Consider the following 25,691-nt stretch of genomic DNA (forward strand, 5'->3'; position numbering starts at 1 on the left):
TGTTATGCTAGTTTCTTTCCTTTTTCCTTTCTCTCCTCTGCCGCCCCTCGGGCCGCTTCTAGTCTCCCCGTTCCCGGTCCTTGTGTTTTCTTATCCCTCTTCCTCCTGCTCCCTTGGTGCTCTCCGCTGTTGTTTCCCTATCTTGGCTTCCTTTCTGCTCTTTCTCCGTGCTGTTGTTTTCCGCTGGCCGTCATTATCAGCTACCTTACGGTTCCTTCGGAGCCCACATTCCACCCAGAATCCTTACGACGGACCTCTGCTGCTGCTGTTCTGCCTCTGGGGGTTTTTTGTGCCGACAGGCTTTTTCCCCAGATTGTCCCTCTCGGAAGAGGGGCCGCAGGTAGTGCTATTCACAGCAGAAGACCACAGATATCATCCATTCAAGACCAATCTTCAGGTGAGGAGGAGGAAAGGGGAGAAAGGTTAGAGGTGGAGATTGAACAGTCTCAGAAGGCTGACACATTCTCCCTTTACTCACCTTTCCCCCAGAAGCTCAATGTCTCCAGAGCTCTGGTCCTGTCTAGACTGGACTACTGCAACAGCCTCTTCCTCAATCCCTACACCTCTCCTCCCTACGCCCCTTTCAGATAATCCAGAATAGGGCTGCAAGCCCAGGAACCGTATTTCTCCAGCCTTAAAATCTCTCTTAGGCTCCCTGTGGCTACGAGGATCAAATTGAATACCCTCTGCATCATCCAGAAGTCTTTCTGGGGCCTGAGACCCGGCCATCTCCAGCTTTCCCTCCCTAAATACTCCCCTGCTAGAACCCTCTGCTCCTCTAATTCCAACTCTTTCAGTGTCAAATGCTTCTCCAAGCAGCGAGTGGGGGGAAGGCCCCTCTCTTCGGCCCCTCTCAGACTTGAGCCGGACCTCTAAGTACCGGAAACCTATAAAAACTCTGCTTTTCTCCACCTCTTTCCCTTCCTTGCCAATCACCTCACTGCCGCTGAGACTGGTGGCCTGGTCCACATGAATCTTACAGGATACCAGACCCTCCACCCAGTCGACACCCGCACCCTCCCCACGCCACTGCACGGCCCCCTGCAGACCCCTGCTTCGCATCCCACCCTTGGCATTGGTCTGCCCTAGCACTTAGCCTGAGGCCGTCTGCTTGGCTCCCCTTTGCACTTCCATCCCGAGCCCCACCAGCACTTGCCCATTCCTTGCCTCCCACCCATCCCTATCTCCTGCACTTCTGTTCACTGCACTTGCACATCTGAATGCCAAAAGGCATAGTGGGACCACAACTGTATATTTACTGTTTTGCCAATGTTATTCATTCCCCTTGTTCCCTCTCCACTTTGCCTTGTGGATCCTGGAATTACAATTCTGTTGTATAGGCGCCTAACAAATTCTCAATAAATAAATAAAATTTAATTAAAATGATGAGCCCCTATAACTAGGGAGGCCTCCTTAAATCTGTCAACCAGTTGCCTAGTCTTTTATAAATATGGATGATGGAAACATTCACTATGTCTACTGTTGCTGCACTTAAAGTAGCACATTTAAATAAAAGTTGTGTGTGGACAGAGGATTGCCATCCACTGGAAACAATGCTGGTTTAGTACAGAAATTGTTAGATCACCATGAGTTTAGAATTGTTTCTTTGCCTATTGATAGTGATGCAGTGGATGCTGGGGCAGGTGCCAGCAGTAGCAATGGGCTTGTGGTTACTGACACTATTGAGAATACACAGGAATGGGAAGAGGAGTCTTCCAATGTTTAGAGAAACCCTAGCTCAGACAAAAAGAGTTGGATTTTAACATGGCTAAGCTGGGGTTTAACAGGATTGAGAAACAAAAAGATAGGGATCACCAGTTGGAGTTGGCCAGATGACAAAGGTCTCAAGGCTCTTCCAGAGGTTCTGGGAGTGGTTCTGGACCTTCTTCTCTTCCGAGATTGCCTATTGATCTGCTCTGTATGTAGTATGAAGAACATATTATTAATTGGCTCAAATTTGAGTATGCTTGTGAGGTGCAAGAAGTAGGTGACCCTGAAGGGATGGCTTGGTTACTCAGCAGACTACGCCATTCTGGCTGCAGTGTTATTATTCATATGTCAAAAGCTGACCTTAAGGACTTTGATACATTGAAGCAGGGCCGCCTCTTTAAGTTTGGGAAAAACCCTGCGTAATACTTAAAGAGGTTCACAGAGTACAAGAAAAAAGATAATACTTGTGTGTCTTCTGTTACAGATTTGTTAAAAGACTTGAGTGGCTGGGTAGAAGGCCATAAAGTAATCACTTTTGAAGGCATGATCAACTTTGTCATGCTGGACCATATTTTTGCCTCTTGTTCCCCTGAGCCTAAGCAGCATTTTGCAGATTCAAAGGAATTAGATCCTAAGAAGCTGGCCATTGCTTCTGACCTTTGAGTTTCTCATAGAGTGTCACATAAGGACAGTCATGTGTCTAGTAAGCGTGAGACGAAAAAGCAAAAAGAGAGAGGGTGGGTCTACTGATAAAACCTCTTCCCATAAGGCCCACAAAATGTTTCATAAGGGGAATATGTCACATGGAAAGGGTAGTGGGACTAACTTTTCCAAACATGAGAGTGGACACTCCAAGCCTCCCTACATTCGCAGATCCAGTGGGTCTTGTGTAACCTGTGGAGCAAGTGACCACATGAAGGCGGATCCCAGATGTTAGGGTAAGACCTTGTTCCAGGAAACATGGAGTTTCTGAGGCCTATGTCTCCAGAATGACTGTCACCTCTACCTCACATGGCCTTCCCTCCACCCCCAATGGAGTGTCCTAGTACCCCAGCAGGGACTGTGGTAGCAATAGAGGTAGAGAAAAGCATATATCTGTCACTGTGCATCAGAAGAGAGAGTAGGCAACAACCCTGTGCAGTGGGCGGCTACACTTATTCATTCACACAAAACAGATTTACTAATGTCACTTATTTTATTTATGGTCCACTGCTCAAACCTTCAATTAACCCTTTACATATCAAAACATGCACCATACACAACATGTTACTATACAGTACTTCAGGTAAATGCCCCACACTTCAATATGTGCTTCCTAATATTTCTGACTTTATTCTCAATAATGAACACTCAAATAATGCTCTTATACTCCTTCATAGTGTAGTACATTTTAATAGGAGAAATAAATAGTAAAGAAACATTGCTACTAATATCATAACTACACACAACACACTTAGGCCCTGATTCATGGAATTATTTGCGTGTAAAATGGGAAGTTGCATTCCACTCGGCATGCAAATCCCCATTCGTCAAACAGGAATTTGCAGGCAGAATGGCACGCAAATCCCTGTTTTACACACAAATAATTCCATGAATCAGGGCCTTAATATGCAAAATGTTATCAATAAATATGCAGCTATCGTTGTCAGTGCCACTATGTCTTATTCAAGACCAATCAATCATCATAGAAGCATAAAAGCCACTTCAAAAGCAACTGCCTACCTCATTAGTTCTCACAAGGCAACCTCATAAAGTCGACTGCTCATACTCACTACTGTCCTGAGAGGATAGGGAGATGAGAGCTGGAGGCTTGATGCCAGGAGCCTGTAGACTTGGGGTCTGCATAATCCAGAAATATCAAATCTAATTGGAAAAGTCACCTATCAAAATCACCATGCTCTTCTGAGCAAAAAGCAGCAAACATGGGTAAACATGCTTTAAAGGGATTTAGTATCAATTGCAATTGGCCATGGTGCAAATGATGTCCAATTCATAAAGAAATATGTCAATTGGTGGTGAGCAGATTGCCTTACATAGTAATTTTTCTCAGATCTTCTAAAAAAAAAAAGTAGATCTGCTCAAAAAGAAGTCTTTCTGAGACCCATAAGGCCATACATGCAATTTCAGAGGCTTCAAAATCCAGCCATATAAAATGAGGAAAATTCCCCCCTCCCGTCTGCATAGGCTTGCATTGGAAGAGAAGTTACAGTCTTCTGGGTGGTCCTTCCAGCCTCGTCTGTCTCGTCAGATCTGCAAACAGTCCATCTCCTTCTGAGAGCTCTCCCCGAAGCTTGTCTTTTCATAGTATCAGAGAGTTGTTTCCTTAAGTCTCCTCCCATCACTAGCAGGTTGCAGAACAACCCCTAACTCAAGGTCCTAGTAAGGTGCCTCGTAGGAAATTGCTAGCTTAGTGAGTAGCAGCTCATAGAAAGATTCCTCCCTCCCAGCAAGTGGCTGGTTTATCTCTAAAGCAAGGTCAATGGCGAGTAGCCTACACCTTTAGTTGACATTCTCTCTGTTCCCCGTTCCCCGATATCATGCATGGAAGCATGGTAATCTATTGTAGTTTCTTAAGATATTAAAAAATAGTCATAGGCGCCCCTCTACGAGAACGAACACAGCTAAGTAACCTGTTCTTTGGGAAGGTACCCACTCGAGAGTCTGCAGCCACACTTTAGCTCACTGTACCTTTCATAGAAGGGAAATACCCATTTGCATATCAGTCTTTGTCTGGTCCCACATTAGACTAAGACTAATTCTATTCATATAGAACCTGGGAAACGACAATTAATGCCCACTGACTTAGCAGACACAAACCAGGAGATCACCAACAGTAGAAGCTGGTGTAGTTAGACCTTTGACCCCACTGCCAAAGACTGGGAGCACCGTGGGTTTGAAACAAATCATTGCCACTGTGAGAAGCAGTAATAGGTTGGGACTTACCTTCACTTCTTTAACCTCCCAATCCATTTATGCGGTTCGGAAGAATGTTGATGGAAATAGTTGCAAAATACCGAGTGCTTATGACTGCCAGATTCCTTGGAAGGAGAAGATAATACCCTCCTTAGACCTTCACATCTATGTCCCTCCCGATCTAGTCACATATTTACACCCAAAGCAAAATAAAGGGCTGAAAATACTATCTCTCTTGTCCTGTGACAAACACATCGAAGTCAGAATCTTGAACTTTCTTGACAATCGTATCAAAATTCAGGGCGAGGGCTAGTCGGGTATCTGAGTTATGAAGTCTGAAGGGGAAATCCACAAACCATCCTAAAGGGCCCAACCCATGAGGCTAGGACCCAAGAAAAAAAATTGGATCATTCAGAAGTGGAAGCAGGGCTTCACTCTAACTTGGAGTATGATCATGGCAAGGGCAAGGGCTCGTGGGAAAATATCAACTTTCCCAATTCCCTAACCTCTTGGGAAAGTTCACCATCCCTCAGGAAGGAGCATGAACAGGTCGGGAACTCTATCCCTCACCTTGAAAATCCAAGAACATCCACACTTATCGGTAGCAGTGACCTTGTGGTGGCACATACTGAGGAAAGCTACAAGGGTCAGGCCCCTCGCTCACAAATGGTAACATGCCTGAAGGAACCTGTTGTCATGGTCATCGGGCCAAGACCACAGACAGGGCCTGGTTGGACACAGTCCTGGTGCCTTTGGCGCCAGGCTCATAAATAACAGATAACAAGATACTTATTGGGGACTAAATGCTTTTATTGAAGGCATAGCACCTCATTCCGGGTGCAAAATGCATTTAACATGGACACTTTCAAAGCAGCACCAGGGGTACTCTGGGGTGGGGCTGCTATTCACTGGGTTGCCTCGCACGTGCTGACTCACTACGTGTGGCAGGAAAGCCAGGCCTAGTGGGCGTGCCCACGCTCACAGCTATATAAACTGATCCAATCCACGAGGCAGACGCTTCGCATTATTGTGCACATCCATGCAGCGTAATGCTCACCACCGCCTGGGATCTGAACTTACCTTGGAAATCCTGCTTCCTGCCTCCATACTTACCATCTGGGGAATCAGCTCTCACCTGTGCACGTCTTCTTCACATCTTCTGGAGCGCCGAACTCTTCATCTTGACACTGCAGCTCACCTTCACATCTTCCAGAGCGCCGTACTCTTCATCTCGACACTGCAGCATTACACGCTTTGTCCGCGACCGCAGCACCTGCAAGAAAAAAGCCAAAAGCAAGGTTAGACATTAAAAAGACATTGAGTTTAAGCTTGCGCTCCCATTCCATCTCGCGCTTTCCCTTAAACCATCACTCACCTGTTGTCGAACGTTGCGGTTTCATCTATCTTTCTCCCGGCTGCGTTACGCACCTCCATAGCTATTGTTGGGCCGCAATTCCATCTATTGGGAAGAAAGCAGAAGAGAAAATGTTATTCAGGAAATAACAACAAAATCAAGAGCAATAATACAAGACAGAAAGCAAAAGGGGAAAAACAGAAAGAGGAAAAGACAAGAGACATTGAGAAACACTCCCAATCAAGAGAAGAATAGCCACAGCTAGACTGGACTGTTACTCACCAGGGATCAGTGAAGGAACTAGATCCCATCAACAAGCGCCCCTGCCAGAAGCAGCAGGACGAAGAGCTCACCATCAATAAATACCAGGTGAGCCTTATGGGCTGGTACATGCCCACAGAAATCGCACCTTGGGTAGAAGGGTTTGAGAGGTATCATAGGCACCGAGCAGCGCACTCACCTTTTCTCATATCCGCGCAGGAGCAGTCACCAATTGTCGCAGTCCACAGCCTATCCACAGGGGGAGAGATCCGATGGGGGTGATCACATTCCTGGGAGGGCTGCAACCGTGCCCCAACTCCTCCGCAGAGACCAGGTGAGCGTAAATTCTGTGGATGGCTCATGTCAGGAACCGGAGCAGGTTGAAGAAAACCATCCCCTAACCATATGTTTTCCTCCCATTTCTACACCCAATAACAGTGTCCATGAGGTTCAGAAAAACCTGGAGAAAGCTACACCGAGATCAGTAGGTACCATCAGGGAGAACCCACTTCCTGGGAACTAGACGTAAGAATTTATTTCACTCAAAAAGGAAACCGAGGTAAACCTTGATGCCGAGGGGGAAGATGACGAATGTAACGCTTTTACTGAAAACACCAGCCTCCCAGATTCCCCACCTTTTTTGGTGGAATTGTACCCCCTCCGAAGATAGAAAATTGGGAATCTCTAGAGGACCCAATTCCCTGTATCTCCATCCCCCTGGGACAATGACTCTATAACATGTGAAAGGGAACAGGGGAGTACATCTTTCCTGGGACAGTCTAACAGGGCACAGTCTTCAGCCTCCCCCACCCCCCAGTTAAACAAGAAATTCTTGATACCCTTCCTTCAGAGGTCTCATACCCATATAGCTTTTGAGAAGAACAGGAGGACCAAGTACACTCCATCCCAGGAACACCCCTCTGATTTCCAGGGATCGAAGACACCCAATAGACCTAAAAGTAGCGGACCAAGTTCGGACGCTATAGTGATACTGGGTGAAAAAGGAGATATACCATCCATTATACCCCCATCTCCTACCCTAGACCAGAAGTGCTTCTCCTGTGGAGACCTTGGCCCTCCCACGAGACATTGGAACCTCATTACAGGTCTGATGGGTTGCCACCGGACCCGTACTAAATTACTTGTGCCTGACTTCCCAGTGCCACTGTGCTATTCCAAGTCCGGCAGCCGGGAAGTCAAGCACCAGCAATTTCGATAATCCTCATTCCCATAGAGTCCCTTGGGACTCTATGGGAGTGGGGACCACGGAAGTACCAGCACCATTGCCAACAGTGCTGGTGCTTCCGTGACGGTCTGCCTACCGTGGCCGCTGTGCCCGGCAGGGTCAGACCTGTCAGGCGCAGCGGCTCCGGCAGGCAGACCTGTAGTATGCCGGTCCGGAAACAATGGTGCCGGTAAGATTACCAGCACTGGTGTTTCCATACCGGCATACTTATGATGATGCCCATTGTCTTTTGAATGTCTTACCTATGCATTTATTAACATCCAAGGAAGAAGTCCCAATAAGTTCAGGGAAACCCAAGGAAAAAGTCCTAACCTACTTTTCGTCAACATCCTTTGAGACCGCCACCCTAAACTCAGAAGACAGGGCCTCATTACAAGTTTGCCGGTCTGGTAACAACAGTACTGGTAAGCTTGCCGGTACTGCTGTTACTGGACAGGCAAACTACGAGTTCTGCTCACGGGTGCTTTCCCGCCTGCCAGTTCTGACCTGGCGGGCATACCGGCACCCGCAAGCAGACACTGCCGGTAGCACCAGCACTATTCTGAATGGTGCCGGTGCTATCGGCCTCCCCATTCCCATTGGGCCAGGGAGGCGAGGCTGCTAACCAATAGTCCTTCTGGGGGTGTTACTTAGTGGGAGAATCTCATGCGGAGGGATCCCCCCTATGGGACAAGGGACAACTATCTGAATGGAACGCTGTATCCCTGCCCTTCACCTGACCCTAGACCCGCTTCCTACAACCCTAACAATAACCCCTTCCCTAATAGAGTCATGAGTGATTATCACCCCATCATTCCCCTAGAACGTACTGGGATGAGGAAGAATAGGAATTACATAAGTGAAGATCCCTTTGCCAGTACTGTGGCGAGGAATAGTCCGACTGACTCACTAGGGGTATTCAAGATCAGTACTGAGACGAGGAAGAAGCCAACTGAGTCACTAGCAATCCTTAAGATCAGTACTGAGACGAGGAGGTGCAGAAGCATAGAGAGCGCACCTCTGTGAATCATACTGAGCGGTCTAGTCTTTGTGGACTTCCTAGTGTCCAGGACATGAGTGAAATAGAAGCAGGGAAAATCAAACTCAGTGAGAGGCTCACACTGGAGGAACTGGGAGATGTGGAACCAGCGTTCAGGAGCCGAGCGTAGCAACCACAGACGGGACACTTACCCATCAGCAGAAAGGCTTCAGAGAGCTTCACCGTGGTCGGCTGTTGCTGGAAGCAGGAAACCGAAGTGCCAGCAGAGCGAGAGAGCTGGAGAGCGTGGTCTGTATGGTAAGCGATATAGGAAAGCAGGAAGCCATTGCCGAGCCACCACAGATTTCGAGCGCAGGAAGATGTCTCCGAAAGGGGGCGATAGGCCCAGAAGCATCCCACAGAGAACAATGAGCAACCAGAGAAGGGTTGGAACACCGGGAGGTTTGCTGGGAACCCATGGATACTATACTGCAGTAGGACACAGGTCAGGGACCCAAATCCAATAAGGAGTTTCCTCCAGAACCATCTTCCTCGTGGCAGTCCCTGTGAGCATGAAGACCAGAGCTGGCCAGATCAAGAGAACAAGAAACCAAAGGGGTCTGGGACCCAACAATAAGAATGCCTGGCAGGATAGTGACCCAGGTACAAAGCCAAAGGGGGCTGGGAACCAAGAAAAGGAAACCAAGGGGGTCTGTGACCCAAGGGTATAAAGCCAAAGGGCTCTGGGACCCAAAAGCAAGATACCAAAGGGGTCCAAGTCCCAAGAGAAGAAAGGCAACATTACAGGGGTCTGGGGCCCAACAATAAGAGTTCCTGGCAGGATAGTGAACCAGGTACAAACTGTTAACAACCAGGAACATTCTAGAAGGAATTAGGATCCACAGTCAATAACAAACCACACACAAAACATTTGTAAACATCACAGTGCCTGGCAGGGTAGAGAACCAGGTAGACTGTGAACAATGTGGAATAGACCAGGGTAAAGGAGACATACCCTTTATGGGGGTAAAAGGGATCAAGAGCAGGGGGGTCCTGCTCTTCACATTGTAAAGATACAAAACATTTTGTTCCATGTGCCTAGACCAGGGAAATTGAGACAAACCCCCTGGTGTTTGTGGTCATTGTAAAAGGAATCCAGAGGAGGGGATCCGTCTCTTGAAATTCTGAAGATACAAAACATTTGTTCTATGTGCCTTATTGGAACCCTTAGTCCAAGGAACCTTTTTTGAGACTTGATTTATATCCCATAAGAAGAACATTTCAATTGGAATCCCTCAGAAGTGAACTTTCAGCTATCACTCCGAAGAAAGAAACCTTTTCTTTTGAATAAAGAAGACTGACCCTTTTCTTTAGTTGAATGTAGTGTAAGGGTTGCAAATAGGTTTTTGGACACAAGACAATGAACTCTTTGCTTTAGACCGACATCCTGACGCATTCCTTGTTATTATATGAGGCAGAAAACCCCTCTTAGAACTTGGGTCAGATAAGGTTTTCTCTTTTTGCTTTAACATCAATAAAAGTCTATAGCCAGAAACATATCTCCTCTGTGTTGGTCTCCTCCTTACAAACCCTAAAGTCTATTACCAGTTGATATGAACCATCTGGTTTAGACACTGAAAGTAGTGGTGTGTTATGTGGGCTTGCCTGTTGTATCAGAACCCATTGGTCTCATGACACATCCACTATTACCTTTAAATGTGGTATAGCCTGTGCTTTGGTATTGTCTGTGAGGCTTTGGTGTTGCAAACACTGGTATTTTATGCAGAGGGCAATCTATGTCATGTCCTACATGACTCTTGAATAATTCTGCTGCACCTCAAACAGCCCATAAGGCTGCATAGGTGTTCTGGTCACTACCAGTTTTTCAACCTCTTCTACGAAACTTGGTTTAATTACTTCTAATTACTTCTTCCCTCTAGGGCTTTTCCTGATATATAGCCTGGGCCAATCGTGTTCTGCTAAAAAGCCATCTTGTAAAGTGCAATTTAGACCGAAAAAGTGCCTCTATTTCCTTCGGGTGTTCCCCTTCAAGTTGGATTGCAACCATGTACACTTCGTTTTCCTCAACCACCTCTCCCGTGGGAGTAATAACGTCTACTTTTTGATCAGTAAGAATGTGATGCAAAAGCTTCTTGTGGCTTTCTTTAAATATGGTGCCAGAATCCCATTGTGCCATTAGCCAATCACGTGGTTGTTTAGTCACTGGTATTATCCTGAGAGTCTGGTTCATAGCTTTGCCATTGTCCACTCTCAAAGCTGCAACTTGCTTCCTTTTATTTGCTTTCTTCTCCTCCCTCCTGGTGGGCTTCTGCTCTCCCCTGGGTGCTTAACCCTTTTTCTTCTCTTTCAGTGAAGGAGAAGGATAGTCTTCACCTCTGTATCTTTGTGGTTGCCTAAGTGATAGGTACTTCTCACCACTTCTGCCCTGTAGGATCCTCTACCCCCAACCAGTTTCTTGCCTGTGGCCTGGATGGTCTTTCGCTCCAGATACTGTTCTGCTAGGAAAGTTCTCCCTTTCCTCTCCAACAGGGAGCATACTCGACGCACGTGTCCTTCTATTTCTGCCTGGTTACTGTCTGGTACCTGTCTGGTGCTAGTAGGTGGTGCTCTTTTAGTGTGCTTATTCTCACTTGATTGTTTGTCCCCACCCTGGTGCACCTACCCAGGTGATCTTTACCTAGGGACCTGTAAGTAGCTGTCACAATTTGACCAAATTGGAGTTTTCTTTCCTGTTCACTGGGCAATGCCACGAGGCGTCTGAAGACCTCTTGTCTCACAGATTCACCTTTTATTAGTGGCATGAGTACCCCCTCTACCATGGGATAATTGCCCCCAGCCATTGACAGTCCTAAACTCCTTGCTGCTTCTGCTCCCTGGTAGTTCAGTATCTCTTCCAGAATGAAGGTTAATGCTGTAATTAAAGACGTCCCTATCAAATGCAGGTATATTAGGTTATGTTATTGGGCATTTGTATAGCGCCTTTTACCATTGGCATGATTCCAAAGCGCTGTGGGTTGAACGCCCTCAGGGACTATAGTCCAGGTCAGTGGAGAGAGTAGTGTAGAAAATAGTGCTTGGGTGCACTCGGTATGTGTGCAGCCAGTGCGGATTAAGTGGTGTCTAGCTGCATTCTAGTGCTAGGTGTGGTGCAATGGTTGTGTGAGATCAGTAGAGTGTGTGCATCAAGGCTAATTGAACTTGGGTAGCTGCATTCTGGCAGCGGCGGAGTATGTGAATGGGAGGATGTGTGCAGCTAAGCCAATTTTCATGGGGTATAGCTGCGTTCTAAAGACTGTTGGGTGATCATGGAAGTGTATAAGTATGTGTGCAGCTAGGCCGAATTAATTGAGGGGTTTAGCTGCATTCTATTGTTTGTTGGTGTAGAAGAGAGCGTTAGCATATTGGTGTGTTTGAGTGTCTGTGTGGATTTGGGGTGCGGGGGGGGGCCCGTTCCTGATGCTCTTCCAGTGCCTGTCGAAGGGATGGTATCTTCCTTTGTGGTTCGGGCTCTATTAGGCTAAGATCCTTCCTGTGTCTTATTGGGTCTGCATTTGTTATTGGTGTTGTCTGTTGGACAATGACTACCAGATCAGGCCCAAATCATATTGTTTCAATATAGGTGCTAGAGAGGCCCTCGGTTGGTACGTCTGCTAAATACATTCCCAGATAGGTAGGATTAGGAAAAATGTGCTAGTATGGCCTCCGTTTGTAGTTCTGCACAAAGACTTCCAGATAAGTAAGAAAAGCAGGATAGGCATCTCCTGGACCAATAAAATAGTGCATATTTGGAGGGGCAATGATCAGGCTCAGTCGTGGCGTTGGTACATAAGTGCCATTAGTGCTTGGGTTACGAGTCTAGCACAAATGACCCAGATAATTGGAGATAGATTTGGAGATAGATATCTCATGATCTCATGGCCTCAGAGCGTGGTGTATACGTGGAGGAGGAAGGCAATGATTTAACTCTGTCATGTCGTAGGTACGTAAGTGCTACTACTATTCAGGTTTCGAGATTAGGGCAATGGCTACAGATGGTTGGAGGTAGATATCTCCTGCCAGTAGAGCCTATTGAAGGGCCCGTATTGAAGGGGTTGCCAAGCTATTTCTTGGACGTGGTGGTAAGTTGAGTGGTCAGAGCTGCCCTTGTACGATTTTAGGGTAAGAGACAGGTTTTGAGTGCCTTCCGGAAAGCCATGTAATCTTGGCCGTCTAATGCAGGGAGGCAGTGAGTTCCACAGAGTTGGTGTCAGGGTTGAGTAGGCGGACCCTCTGATCCTGGCCGAATTGGAAGCAGGGATCACTAGGAGGTGGGCTGTGATTGACCTTAGGCGACGGGTTTGGGTGGTAAGGTGTAATCTTCTCTTGTAGGTATTTGGGGCCTGCTTTGTGCACTGCTTGGCGAGAATACACCGGATTTTGAAGGTGGCACTACGTCCAATTGGGAGCCAGTGTAGGGTGCAGAGAGCAGGTGAGACCTGGTCCCTTCGTCCCAGTGCAGAAGCAGTCTGGCACCCGAGTTTTTGATTTTTTGGAGTTTGTTTAGTTGGTAGGCCGGTGCACCCATGTAGAGGGAGTTTGCATAATCAAGTCTGGACATGACAATGGACATAATTGCAGCCAGTCTATTGGGGTAGGTGAGGTAAGGGAAGATGCGCTTCAGAAGCCCAAGGTGGAAATGACCGAATTTGGATGCATTGTTGATGTGGTGAGAAAGAGTTAGGTCAGAGTCCATTGTGCAGTCGAGGTTTTTGACAGTGGTGGTGGTCGTGGGAATAGGGCCAAGTGAGGGTGGCCAGGGAGCCAGTTGGGAGAATAGAGCAGTTTTGCCGCATACCAGGATCTCCTTTTTTCCTGGGTTCAGAAGGAGATGGTTATTCAACATCCAGCGGTCAATGTCAGTGGGACAGGCTGCTAGGTCAGGGCAAGGGTCAGAGGTTGATTTAGGAATTGTCTAGATGATTTTAGTGTCATCTGCATACTTATAGCAGGTGAGGTTTTGTGAGCGGATTATCCTAGGCAGAGGGGACATCTAAAGATTGAAAAGAAGGGGTGAGAGGCAGATGCCTTTAGGTACTCCAGTGTTCACTGGGCATGCAGTGGGGCGGAAAGGGGGGAGAAGGGTGATTTGCTGTCTGTTAGTGAGGAATGAGGCATTGCAGGTGAGCGCTGAATCTCATATTCCTAAGGAGTGCAGTCTGTCAAAGAGGATCATGTGGTTAATGGCGTCAAACGCTGCCGAGAAGTCAAGAAGAACAAGTGCTGCGCATCCTTCTGAGTCTGCTGTGACTTGGAGGTCATCCCAGATAGAGATCAGTGTGGTTTCTATTCCGTGGCGTGGACGGAAACCTGATTGTGCGAGGTCTAGGAGATTGTTTGATTTCACAAAACCATTGAACTGTGAGTACGCCGTGCGGTCGATGAGCTTTGCCAACAAACGGGGTGTTGAAAATAGGCCTGTAATTGATTGAAAGGAGAGGGTTGAGGGATTCTTTTTTAAGAAGAGGTTTAACATGTGCATTTTTGCAGGATTCTGGGAAATTACCGGAGGTGAGGGAGTCATTAAGGATGTACCTCGCCAGTTCTCCTGCACAGGTGAAGGTGAAGATTTCATTGAGAGAGGTGGGACAAGGGTTGAGAGGGGAGCCGTAAGGTCGGCTGTCGGATAGTAGTTTGAAAAACTCCTTGCTCAAGATAGGGTTTAAAGAGCAGAACAGAGGGTTCTCTGGGCTGAGGAGGGTTGATTCTTGTAGAGCCGGTTTTGGGTCAGCAGGCAGACAGGTTGGAGAGTTTGGCATTGAGGTAAGCCATCCTTTTTAGGGCAGTTTTGTGGAAATGTTCAGAGAGGGAGATGTAGAGCGTTTGTGAGACGGTAGGCGGGGCTGCGGTGCAGGAAGGCTTCAGGAATTCTATGATGATCCCGTGGAGCGGTTTGCTGCTGCTATGGCAGTTCTGGATCCTTTTGTTATAATAGGCTTTTTTGGCTTTTCGGATCTCTGATTTGTAATTTCAGTGGTGGGCGATCACTGGTTTGCTTTGCGGGGCTCTGGAGGCTCGCCATTTGCGCTCGAGGGAGCATTATGGGTTTTGAGACTCTTCAGGTAGGGGTGAACTATTTCAGGGTAGGTCCTTTGCGCAAGGGAGTGGACTCGGAGGGGGTTAGGGGAAGCAGCGAGTCATTAAGCTAGGAGTCGAAGAGCTCTATGGTTAAGGGTCTATATGTGGCCGGGAGTGAGGAGAGGGTGCGTAACAGCGCTTCGGCCAGGTCTGGTAGTACCTCAACCTTGTTCCAGCACTTGAACTGAGATGTGGGGATAGAGGAGGTCTTTGGGGGGTGTCTGCAGTGTGAGGAGAGAAAGGTATGGCAGAATGATCTGTCCAGGCGAGGAGATTGATGGGACGACGTGCAGATGAGGTCAGAGGAGCTGAAAATGGTATCAAGAGTTTGGCAGCAGTATGCGTGGGTCCCGTGATATACTGGGTGAGGTTGAACAACTCTAGGCTGTCGACCAGTGGTAGAGTCATGGAGTTGTTTGGCACTTCGTACCACATATTGAAATCCCCCACTAGGATGAGTGTAGGGTGGTTAACTAATGTGGCCACTAGTGAGTCGGAGTCACATAGGCTGTTTGACGAAATGTCTGTCGTATCCGGGGGGCCTGTAGACTATTAGGAAGCTGTGTGAGTGAGCAGGAGAGAGAGTTTGACTAGAAGGGATTCATAGTTGGCTGTGCTGGGTTGTGTTTTGGTGGAGGTGATAGAGATGTGTGGTTTGTGGAGGATGGCTAGTCAGGTGGGCATGCTTTGTGAGCGATTAGCCTGAGGTCATCTGAGAGCCAGGTTTCTGTGATGAAGATGAGATCAGGATTCTTGGAGGTTAGATCATATATGCTGTGTCTGTTTTGGGCCACAGAGCGGGCATTGAAAAGGAGGCAGGTGACTGTGGGAAGTTGTAGAGGGTGGCGATTTTTTGGATGTCCGGGTTTAGCAGTGCTGGGATGGTCAGTGTGGCTGGTAGGTTGGTGGTGGTGGTGGTGGCGGCGGAGAAGAGGTGGATTGGGTCAGACAGTGTGACTGGACTGATGGAGTTGGTCATGGGGGAGGATACTGTTGGTGGGTGTGTTGAAGCGGAAGGTGGTTCGAGACCAGGAAGAAAGGGCGCGCGGTCACAGTTCTTCGGCAGAGTAATGTCAAGGGATGGCCGGTTTGGTTGGTAGCGAGTGGCTTGGAGGTTTGAGGGGGGGTGAGAGGAGCTGGGCCATTCGGAGGTGTTGGGGGGATGATGCGGGTTTAACCATAATCTTTAGTTACCAAATATATGTTGAGTGTCATTAATCTATTTCCATTGCAGTATGTCTCTAGTAGGTAATACTTACTGGTGTGCAATAGTATCCTCACAGTCATGCAGGGTTCCTTGAGGTGAAGGATCCGGCCTCTGCCTGGCATCTGCGTGCAATAGCTCGCGGGTGCCATTTTAGCTTTTGTTTACATCAGAGAAACTACGCCAGGCGCACGTTACTTGCATTGTGACGAAGTTGCCAATTGTAAACAGTCATGTGTAAACAGAAATTCTCTGACCTATTGTCTACTCCTTGATTAGTATCATGATCATAATAGGCACATCAATAAAACTCTTGGATTGCCCATTTGTCAGTGAGTGAGTAAAATTGCTGGCTGTTAGCATTTCGGGCCGTGCATGCACCTGCGCGTTGCGTGCGTCTTGGCCACAAGTATAATTTGTTTATTTATAACACGCACCAAACCCGTAGGTATCTAGGCGCATGTAGAGGTTCACAAAAAATTACAATACAATAGGACTATACAATGAAAGTTACAGAAGATAAATTCACATTACAGTGTTACAAGTGCACCAGACACTCTGAATTAAATGCATACAATACAGATAAATACAAGAGTGGTGAGTTCAGGAGGAGTTAAACATCATGTGAGAAGAGCCAACTTTTGGTTTTGTTTCTGAAGCTGTGAAAGGATGGCTCTGATCTAAGGGTGGCAGGCAGGGAGTTCCACAATTTAGCTGCCAGAACGGGGAAGCTAACCCCCCCTGCTTTCATAAGCTTGTATCTGGAGACTCTGAGACAGTTAGAGTGTATGGTTCTAGTCTGTCGAATTGATGTGTTTTTGGTGAATTTGTCTACTAGGTATTTCGGGGCTGAGTTGGCGAGGCATTTGTGGGTGATAGTTAATGCTTTTAAGTTGATTCTATCCTTCACAGGTAGCCAGTTGTAGGTGCGTCTGATGTCTGAGATATGTTACGTTCTGGGAATGTTTAAGACCGTTCTGAGTGCGTTATTTTGCAGGATTTGCAATTTGTTGACATTGTGTTTGCTCGAGCCTAAGTATAAGGCGTTACAGTAGTCTATTTTAGACAGAATTAACGCTGTGACCAAGGTAATACAGCTAGTTGTAGAGGGGAATGGCTTACATGCGTTGATTAACTTACAGGTGTAAGCTGTCGAGGAGGATGTGGCGTTGAATTGTCTTTTTAAATTTAAGGCGGAGTCAAGGTAGAAGCCCAAAGTTTTTACCTCATTGGATACTTTAATATTGTTGCCGTCAATATTGAAGGATGTGAATTGCTTACTTAGATTGTTAAGTCTTGCTGACGAACCGATGAGCAAGATCTCTGTCTTATCATCGTTAAGTGAGTGGCCATCCATGCTTGGATAATCAAATAGACTTTGTTCAGCAGAATTGAGTCAGTATCGTGGTTGCCAGTGATGGGGATGAGAATCTGGGTGTCGTCTGCATAATTGGTATAGGAGACACCCAGATTGTCAAGGTCATCAAACAGAGGCTTTGTGAATGTATTATACATGGTAGGGGAGACACACGACCCCTGCGGTACTCCGCAGGAGATAGGTGCTGGTTCAGCTGCTGCAGTGGGAGAGAAGACCCTTATGGTATGATTTTTCAGGAATTATTGTATCCACGCTGTGGCCTCGGTGGAAAAATGGGTAGCTGTTTTTAAGTGGTTGCAGAGGACTTTGTGATCCACCAATTCAAAAGCCGCTGAGAGGTCTAAAAGGAGGAGGAGGGCAAGTTTTCCTTTGTCTCTTGAGTCATCCATTTGGTTATTCAGATCAATTAAGGCGAATTCTATTCCATGTTTAGGTATAAAGCCTGTTTGTCGCAGGCCAAGGAGGTTGGTACTTTCGAGGTAAGCTTGTATCTGCAGGTAGGCTGCCCTAGCTAATATTTTTTAGGAGAAATGGAATGGCTGTTATAGGTCTGTAGTTGGTTGGGATATTAGGGTCAAGGTTAGGTTTTTTTAAGACCCATGCATCTTTTAGATTTGACGGTACATGAATCAAAGGAGGAGTTTATTAGTGTCATGATAAATGGTGCTAGTTCCTTAGCTGTTACTTTAATTATTGGTGCCGGGCAGATGTCTCCCTGGCATCTAGACGTTTAAGGGAGGATATTATGTTCTCAACATCATGAATGGATAGTGGGGGGAATTTAAAGCGGTAACAAGGTTTAGTTGAGGTGGTCTGCAAATTTTGCATGGCCTTGGTTCCTGAGAGATTCCATTTTTTGTTTTCAATTTTCTTTTGAAGAAGCCCGATTTTATTGGAGAGTGCCTCTTGAATATTTGTACAGCAAGACTCATCTTTGGTACAAGTTTCCGTTGGTGGAATGGGTGACTAATTCTCTTAGAATGATTAAGAGTTCTCTTGTGCTCGAGTTGGCTTTGTTAATTCTACTGTTATAGGTGTCTTTTTAGGATTTCAGCTTTGTATTTGGAGGCGATTTTAGAGAGTTTGGCCTCATTCTCCATTGGAGGGTTTTTTTGCGAAGAGGATTCAGCACTTCTTTTTTCGTTGTGTAGAGCTTTAAGGTGGGGGGTGAACCAGGAGTTAAGGTGGGCTCAAGGCTTTTCTTTGCACAATTTTAAAGGTGCAATTTTGTCCATGGCTTGATTGATTGGGCGGTTGTAGAGATCTACGAGATCTGAAGGGTCAGCGCTAGTAATTGTGAAATTGGTGATGGGTTGGAGAAACGGTAATACGTTTTCCATAGTTATATTCCACTGGTTTATAGTAAAAGCGGGGGGAGCCACTGGGGTTGTTAGAATAGGTTGTGGGCTAATTTGTAGGGTGAAGGCGATGAGGTGATGATCGGTCCAGGCGCAAGGTTCATTGGATATGATTTTTGTATCACAGTTAAGATAGGCTAACCAGACTAATGTTCTGCCTTTGGTATGAGTTGGAGAGTTCATACGATATGTGAAGCCTAGTTCGGTAAAAGTATTGGCAAGTGCAAACGCATTTTCTTCTTTCGGGTCATTGAGACTTAGATTAAGGTCACCTAGTAATATAATTTGTGAAGTCGGTTTTGTCTTTAAAGTGAGCATGGAGGTAATATCTTCTTCGAAGTATGAGATCGGGCCAGGGAGCCTGTAGATGAGGTGCATGGTTATGGTTTGTGACGCTGTGAGCAGCAGTTTGACTGTCAAGAGCTCTCCAGAGGTGAAGGGGAGTTGCAGGCAACTCTTTAGCCCCAGATTATTTTTGGCGATGAAGACGATGCTGCCTCCTCTGGAGCTTTCTCTGTCTTGCCTTACTATGGTGACGTTTTCTGGTATAGCAAGTGAGAGTGTTGGGCCTGCAGCTGAATGAAGCCAAGTTTCCGTTATGGCTAGGAAATCTAGTTGATTAGTGACTATAAGGTCGGCAATGTCTAAAGCATCTGCCACCATAGATCTGGCATTTATCAGGGCACCTTTAATAGGGGGAGTGTCATAGTCAGGTAGTTTCTGGGGTGGGCTGCCGTTTCTTGTAGTGTTAGGTTATGGGTGGAGGTATTAATATAAGGTTTTTGTCTGTTTCTTTTCTTAGGTAGGATTAAGGAATAGTGGTTGTCCTGGTTATTAGTTAGTGGCTGGGAAGCCAGTTTAAGTCTAGATCTGAGCCTATCATTTCTGAGGTTCGTGGAGCAAAGTTGGTTAGGCGTGGACCTATTGGCGTACAGTTGGATTAGGGTTGCACTGGGTTAGTGGCCCCCCTCTGATGCATGTGCAGGTGAATAAGCCCACAAATCTATCATACATAAAGTTATAAGAGGTCCTGCCTTCAGATCCCAGAGCTGATCAGGTTGGATTGCAACATGTAGTCCTAGTGTTGCCAACAGGTCCATCCCTGTTTTGGCAACATAGTCGTACATTATCTTTGTCACATTTAAGTGATCGACATTAGCTAATGTAGAGGACCATCATTCAGCCTACTACATGATATAGGAGCACACAGATGTGAAATCATACAGTTTCGCAAAATAATGTCTGGGACACTAATGACCATCAGTTATAACCATTTAGCAAAATCATTGCTCAATTAGGGTACTTATGTTACAATAATACGTTCATTTCATGTTCCTTGTTCAGGCCTTGAGTTGTACATCGGAGTCTACAAAAAATCCTAGATTCAAGTTGTCTGAGACTGTGTCGTTGGTCGCCACCTCTTCTGTTCCAGTGTGCTTTTTGAATGCCAATGAATTGTATCTTCGCCTTGATCCCCATTTGATGTTCTTCTTGCCAGTAATACGCTAATGGCAGTTTCAGATCTTGGCTACTAAGAGTGGACAGATGTTCTTTGATATGCACACGTAGTTTGTGAATGGTGCTGCCAATGTACACTTTCTTGCAGATACAAACAATTGCATACACAATATATTTAGATCTAAAGTTAATGACATTTTTGATTTCTATTGTCATCCCTCCATGGCATGTTAATGCAGTGGTATCTGAATGGGCATATTTACAGATGCTACATGACCCACTTTTGTGGAAACCCTTGTGTGTGAACTTTAGCCAGTCGCTCCCAATCCCTCTGTCAGTGTCCGGTTTGAGGATCGAAGGACATCATTTGTTCTTAATTAACACAAACTTGGGATTGGCCTTAATATAATTGTTGAGATCATCATCTAACAATAACACATGCCAATTTTTCATTAACATTCCATACATCAAGTTGCTGTCTTATGAGAATTTGGTGACTAAATGAACTCCCAGAGTTTAGGCCCTTGCTTTTAGGTTGTAGCATGTCCCCTCTGCGTCGAGGTCGGGTCTTATCCCGAGCTCTCAACACACAGCTCTGCGAGTATCCTAGTTTCGACTTAAGAGATTGCACTCCTGTTCATAAATAGCATTACTGCTAAAATTTCTTTTGGCTCAATAGAACTCTCCCACCAGAATATCATCAATAGTTGACTTCTTGTGGCAACTGGTAGCAAATAACGCAGAGTTTACTTCAGTGGATTTTCTGAAAGTTCTGGTTTCCAGTTTACCTTTCTCTATGAATATATTCAGATCTAAGAAATCAATAGACCTGGTGTCACTAGCTCCCGTACATTCTATGCCAAAGGTGTTGTTGTTTAAGTAGCTAACAAATCTTTCGAACCTCTCCCTGGAGCCATCCCATACCAAGAGGACATCTTCAATATACTCTCACAATAGCAGACAGAGAACACCCACCTACTATTATCACTCACCCCTGATACTTCTAAAACCAAGAAAGAAATTTGTGAAGAACTGGGAGTACATCTCAGGAATTTAGAACTAAAGGAACTTAAGTATAGGTCTAGATTTACTCCACAATCGCCAACAGAGTGGGTCATTGAAACTTTCTACAAAGCAGTGATGTTAGACATCCACAATTACACGGATAAAGTCAAGTGTGGATATGGCAGCACAAAGCATTATCTAGCCAAGCTGAATGGCAATCTCTTAAGAGGCCAGTTAATTACATCACTATTGTCATCAAAGAAGCAGACAAGGGTGGCAATATAGTCATTTTAAAACAGACGAGACATCAAAATGGCAGAGTTACACTTATCAACACCAGGGTATTTTCGTAACTTCCATAGTTTGACCTCATCCTGGTATTCTTTCAAGATTGAATACATTTTATTATAATACTTGTCCTTGGTACTCTGTGGGCTATTCATGTCAGTGATTTCCTGTTTGGCTTGATCAATCTGAGTTAGCACTCTGGCGTGTTCCCTATCTGCATATTCGAGACGCATCCTTGTCTCGGAGCTTTGTGTTACATTTTTCAGCCATTTTTGTGCCAAATACTGATCTTCATTATTAGTAAAGTCAGGAAATATAAGGATTCTTAAGCCTCTGGGAATTTTGTTTTCTGAATAGTTAGAGACACCTTTTCCAGGTATTTATTGATCTCTTTCTTTGAGAGGCTCTCCAGTTTTAAGAATTTCTGGGATAGGTTCTCCGTTTGGTTATACTTACTTCTGAATGCATTCCCTGTGCTCCCTCTCGGTGGAACCAGTGCCACTGTATCTTCTTCTCGATTCAGAAGCTAATCAGCCATATTCTTATTAGATTAATAGCTGCGCTGCAGCAGACCTGGATATAAAACATGTGTCACAGGGTATAACCAGGTAGGTATGGGCACTTGGGTTTAGTGTTGGATACTTCTTAACTTGAAGGTGGTTAACCAAATGTTGGCACTACTAGGCTAACCCCTGCCTAGAATAATCAGAAAATAAAATAGTGTGCCAATAACTATGCACTTGTCCAAAGTATAGTTTTGCTAACACATAGTCTCAATGTCGTCTCATAAATACGCCATTGGTTGGTTAAATGATTAAAGTTAGTATATTTATTAATTATGTAATTGCACAGATCATTATAACAGTTTTGCCACCATACGCGTTTGCCGACACATGTTTTGACCTTTGTGGTCTTCTTCAAGGCAAAATTCAAAGATTTGCAACCTTAGTCTCCATATTGATCTATCAATATAGATTGCATTATTGAATACCCAAAAAACATTATTGGATGCATGGTATTAACGTAACACAAAATCATTAGAATTCCATTGTATCACAAATAGAGAAAAGGAGGCAAAAAGGGGGAAACACAAAACAGAGGGAAGAAATAATTATAAATCATTAATTCATCCATTAAATGTATATTACATTGGATACTTGACTATGCAGCATACACCAGGCCCCTGTTGCAGACCCTCAAAGAAGCACAAAAGGGGGACAACAAAATGTTGTGGACAAAGTACATGCAAACAAATTTCAATGACCTCAAGGAGGTGATATTGACAGCACCAGTACCAGTGTTAGCAACCCCAGACTACATGCAAGAGTTCTATTTATTTTCCCACTCAGACGGGGACCTGATGACTGTGGTGCTCACTCAAAAGAGCGCCACAAGCCATTGGCCTACTACAGTGGGATCCTAGATTCAGTGATGCAGGGCCAATTTGCCTGTGAGCAAGCACTTTGCTGCTGCAGCATTTGCTATTGAAAAGAGTTCAACTTTCGTTATGGGATGCTCCGTAACATTGTACGTCAAGCATGCAGTTTTTGCAATTTTAGAATGATAAAAATCTACACAGACCATGCAGCATGCGTCTGCATATGAGATTTTATAAAGCCCAAACTTTCACATTGTGCGATGCAAAACAGTTAACCCTGCTACTTTTCTGACAGAAATGTGCTCTGATGAAGACTTGGCAAATTACAACTGTGTGACTTTTGATGGAGAGGAAGATGATATTCCAAAAGCACATGATAGACTACTCTTCAAGGTGGCTTGGGGGGATCCTCTTCATTGATCGATCAGTAACAATTGACTAGGACACAGGCTTGCGCCCCACTGGTGCAGCAGTGGTCCGCTTGGTGGATGGGGAATATGAAACATTAGTGTAGAAAAGATAACCAATGCATTTTTCAGCACAAGCAGCAGAACTCACGCCGCTTATTGAAACACTGCAAGCGTCCCAAGGGTGCCACACAACGATTTACTCAGACTCAGCAGAATGCGTCACCACCACAGTGCATGCAGGCATTGAACGATCGAAGAGGAAGGGGGTTCAGGAGAGCCGATGGGTCTCCCGTTCAACATGCTGCGTTATTTGATAAACTCATTCACGCACTGACCCAAAAATCTGTAGTGGCAGTCATAAATTACACCACCCACACTAATAACACAAATGAGATCTCGCTCAGTAACGCTGCCGTGGATGCAGTGGCAAAAACAGCAGCATACCTTCCAGTGCCACAGGTCTCAGAGTGTCCTGTATTGGCACACAACACAAGCAGTTGCCCACATCGTACAATACGTTACCAGTTGCACAGATAATTGAGTTAAAGGGATGAGCGCCACAAGAGGAAAAAGAACTTTGGGTGCAAACTGGCCCTAACAGATCTGTTATGAGGCAAGAGATATCCAGGAACGTGGTTATGCAACATGAGTTATTAGTGGTCACATTCGACCAGTTACATCATCCATCACATGTTTCTAAACAGCACATTGCAGCAGACGTACAGGAGGACTGGTTGGTCCCCAACCTACAGGAAAACTTGACTAACATGGTCATACGATGCACCACATGCCAAAGTTACAAAACAGGGCTTTCATTGAGAACTATCAGAGTCATCTTGCCCCGCCCTACCGGGATGTTCCACGAACTGCACATTGATTATGCAAACCTGGGTGATGGTGCAATGATATCATATTGCGGTCATGTGCCCCTTCTCACAATCGGTGGAGGCGGGACCTTGTGCACACCCAGATGCTAAATGCACTGCAAAATTGTTGGTGTAGGTTTTTCCTCCATGGGGCACATGCGATGTATTAAGGTCCAACAATTACATGTATTTTAAAAGAAATTTTGGCATTACTGTGCATCAAGCATCAGATGTGCACCATTTACCACCCCAGTCCAACGGGGTTGTGGAGAGGATCAACAGCCTGCGGCGAAACTGTGCACTACATTAAAGAAAAACTGGGTGCACTGTTTACCACTTGCATGGTTCAGTCTGTGCACACAGCCCTGTAAAGACCACCATCTATCGCCCAATAAAGTGGTCAAAGAGCACTGCATGCACACCCCGCTCTCGCCTGTCAGACGCTCCTAGGGCAGTGCCGATTTTGGGGGAGGAATTTATCAGCTATTTGTCCTCCCTAACAAAGGCAATACAATTTATCTCCCAACAGATTGCGCCTCCACAGACAGAGGAAAGAACTGGCGCTGCAACGGACACACCAGCGACGTCACCCCCTATGCGGTTGTTACCGGCGACTGGATTTATGTAAAGAATTTCATCCGCCAGTGGAACCAACCCAGATATAACAGCCCCTTCCAAGTGGTTGATGCCATTCCCCTTGCAGTTAAGGTGAAGGAGTTACGTTACTGGGTACATCTCTCTGATGTACGCAAAGCACCCCCCGGCCCAGCCTGCACCAGAAGATTAAACTGCCCCATGCCCACAGCACCCAAACTTCACCCTCAATTACAGACTGTACGCTGCTTCTAAAAGACTAAAAGTATATTATCCAATACTGCCACATAACACTGCTACAAATTACATTTGTACAGGGATTGCACTCTTGTAGTTCCCCGTACACCCGCCTCTCTCCCTCTCCGTCTCTCTCTCTGGTGTGTTCGCGATGGACCAGCCAGCTCTACTGATTCCATTTATGTTAGGAAATGTAATGTGTATGATATCATGTCCAAGTTTTCTTATTCATATTTATGTGCCCTGCATTATATTGCTGGATTGTTGTCAATATCCATGTTTGGTTTAAGAATATATTTAAGCTGTACTTTTATTTGGGGGGGTGGCATACAAGCAAATACTACCATCAACGGGTCTACTCAGGATGTAAAATTGACCAAAGATACAAAAACACATGTTCCCATTTCTTTTCGCACACAATACTGTGGCCACAGATCCCCATGTAAATGATAAAATTAAGTACTGTTCATAACATCAATGATTCTATTATGTCTTCCAAGATACCTTCTGATCTCACCAGGTCTTTTGAAAAAGTATACAACATAGTTTTAGCAGGTAGAAAGAGGCAATTTAGGAAGTTTAAATATGACAAATACCATGGACTTGATCTTGATCCAATAGAAGATGTGCATCACCCAGAATTCTCAAATAGTTGGCACGCAGACATGTGCTCGGTGGGAAAGAGAAGGGTGAATGGAAGTTGTTATATTTGTTTGTTGATCCCATACACGTCAGGAGCACCCAAGCTATGGATATCACAAGAACTACCAATTCTAGAGGCTCAATGCTTAGTTCATCTGGCACTGTGTAGGCTGCGAGGCACATTCCAGGTGCAAAGTGTGCGATTAGAAACTATGGATCCTGACCAGCTGCAGTGCACCCAAACCCCAAAGGCACCCAGTGTGTGCAGAGACCATACTTCAACTTACAAGGAGGTA

Source organism: Ambystoma mexicanum, chromosome 10, assembly GCF_040938575.1.
Source record: "Ambystoma mexicanum isolate Mex_15411 chromosome 10, UKY_AmexF1_1, whole genome shotgun sequence".
Lineage (NCBI taxonomy): Eukaryota > Metazoa > Chordata > Amphibia > Caudata > Ambystomatidae > Ambystoma > Ambystoma mexicanum.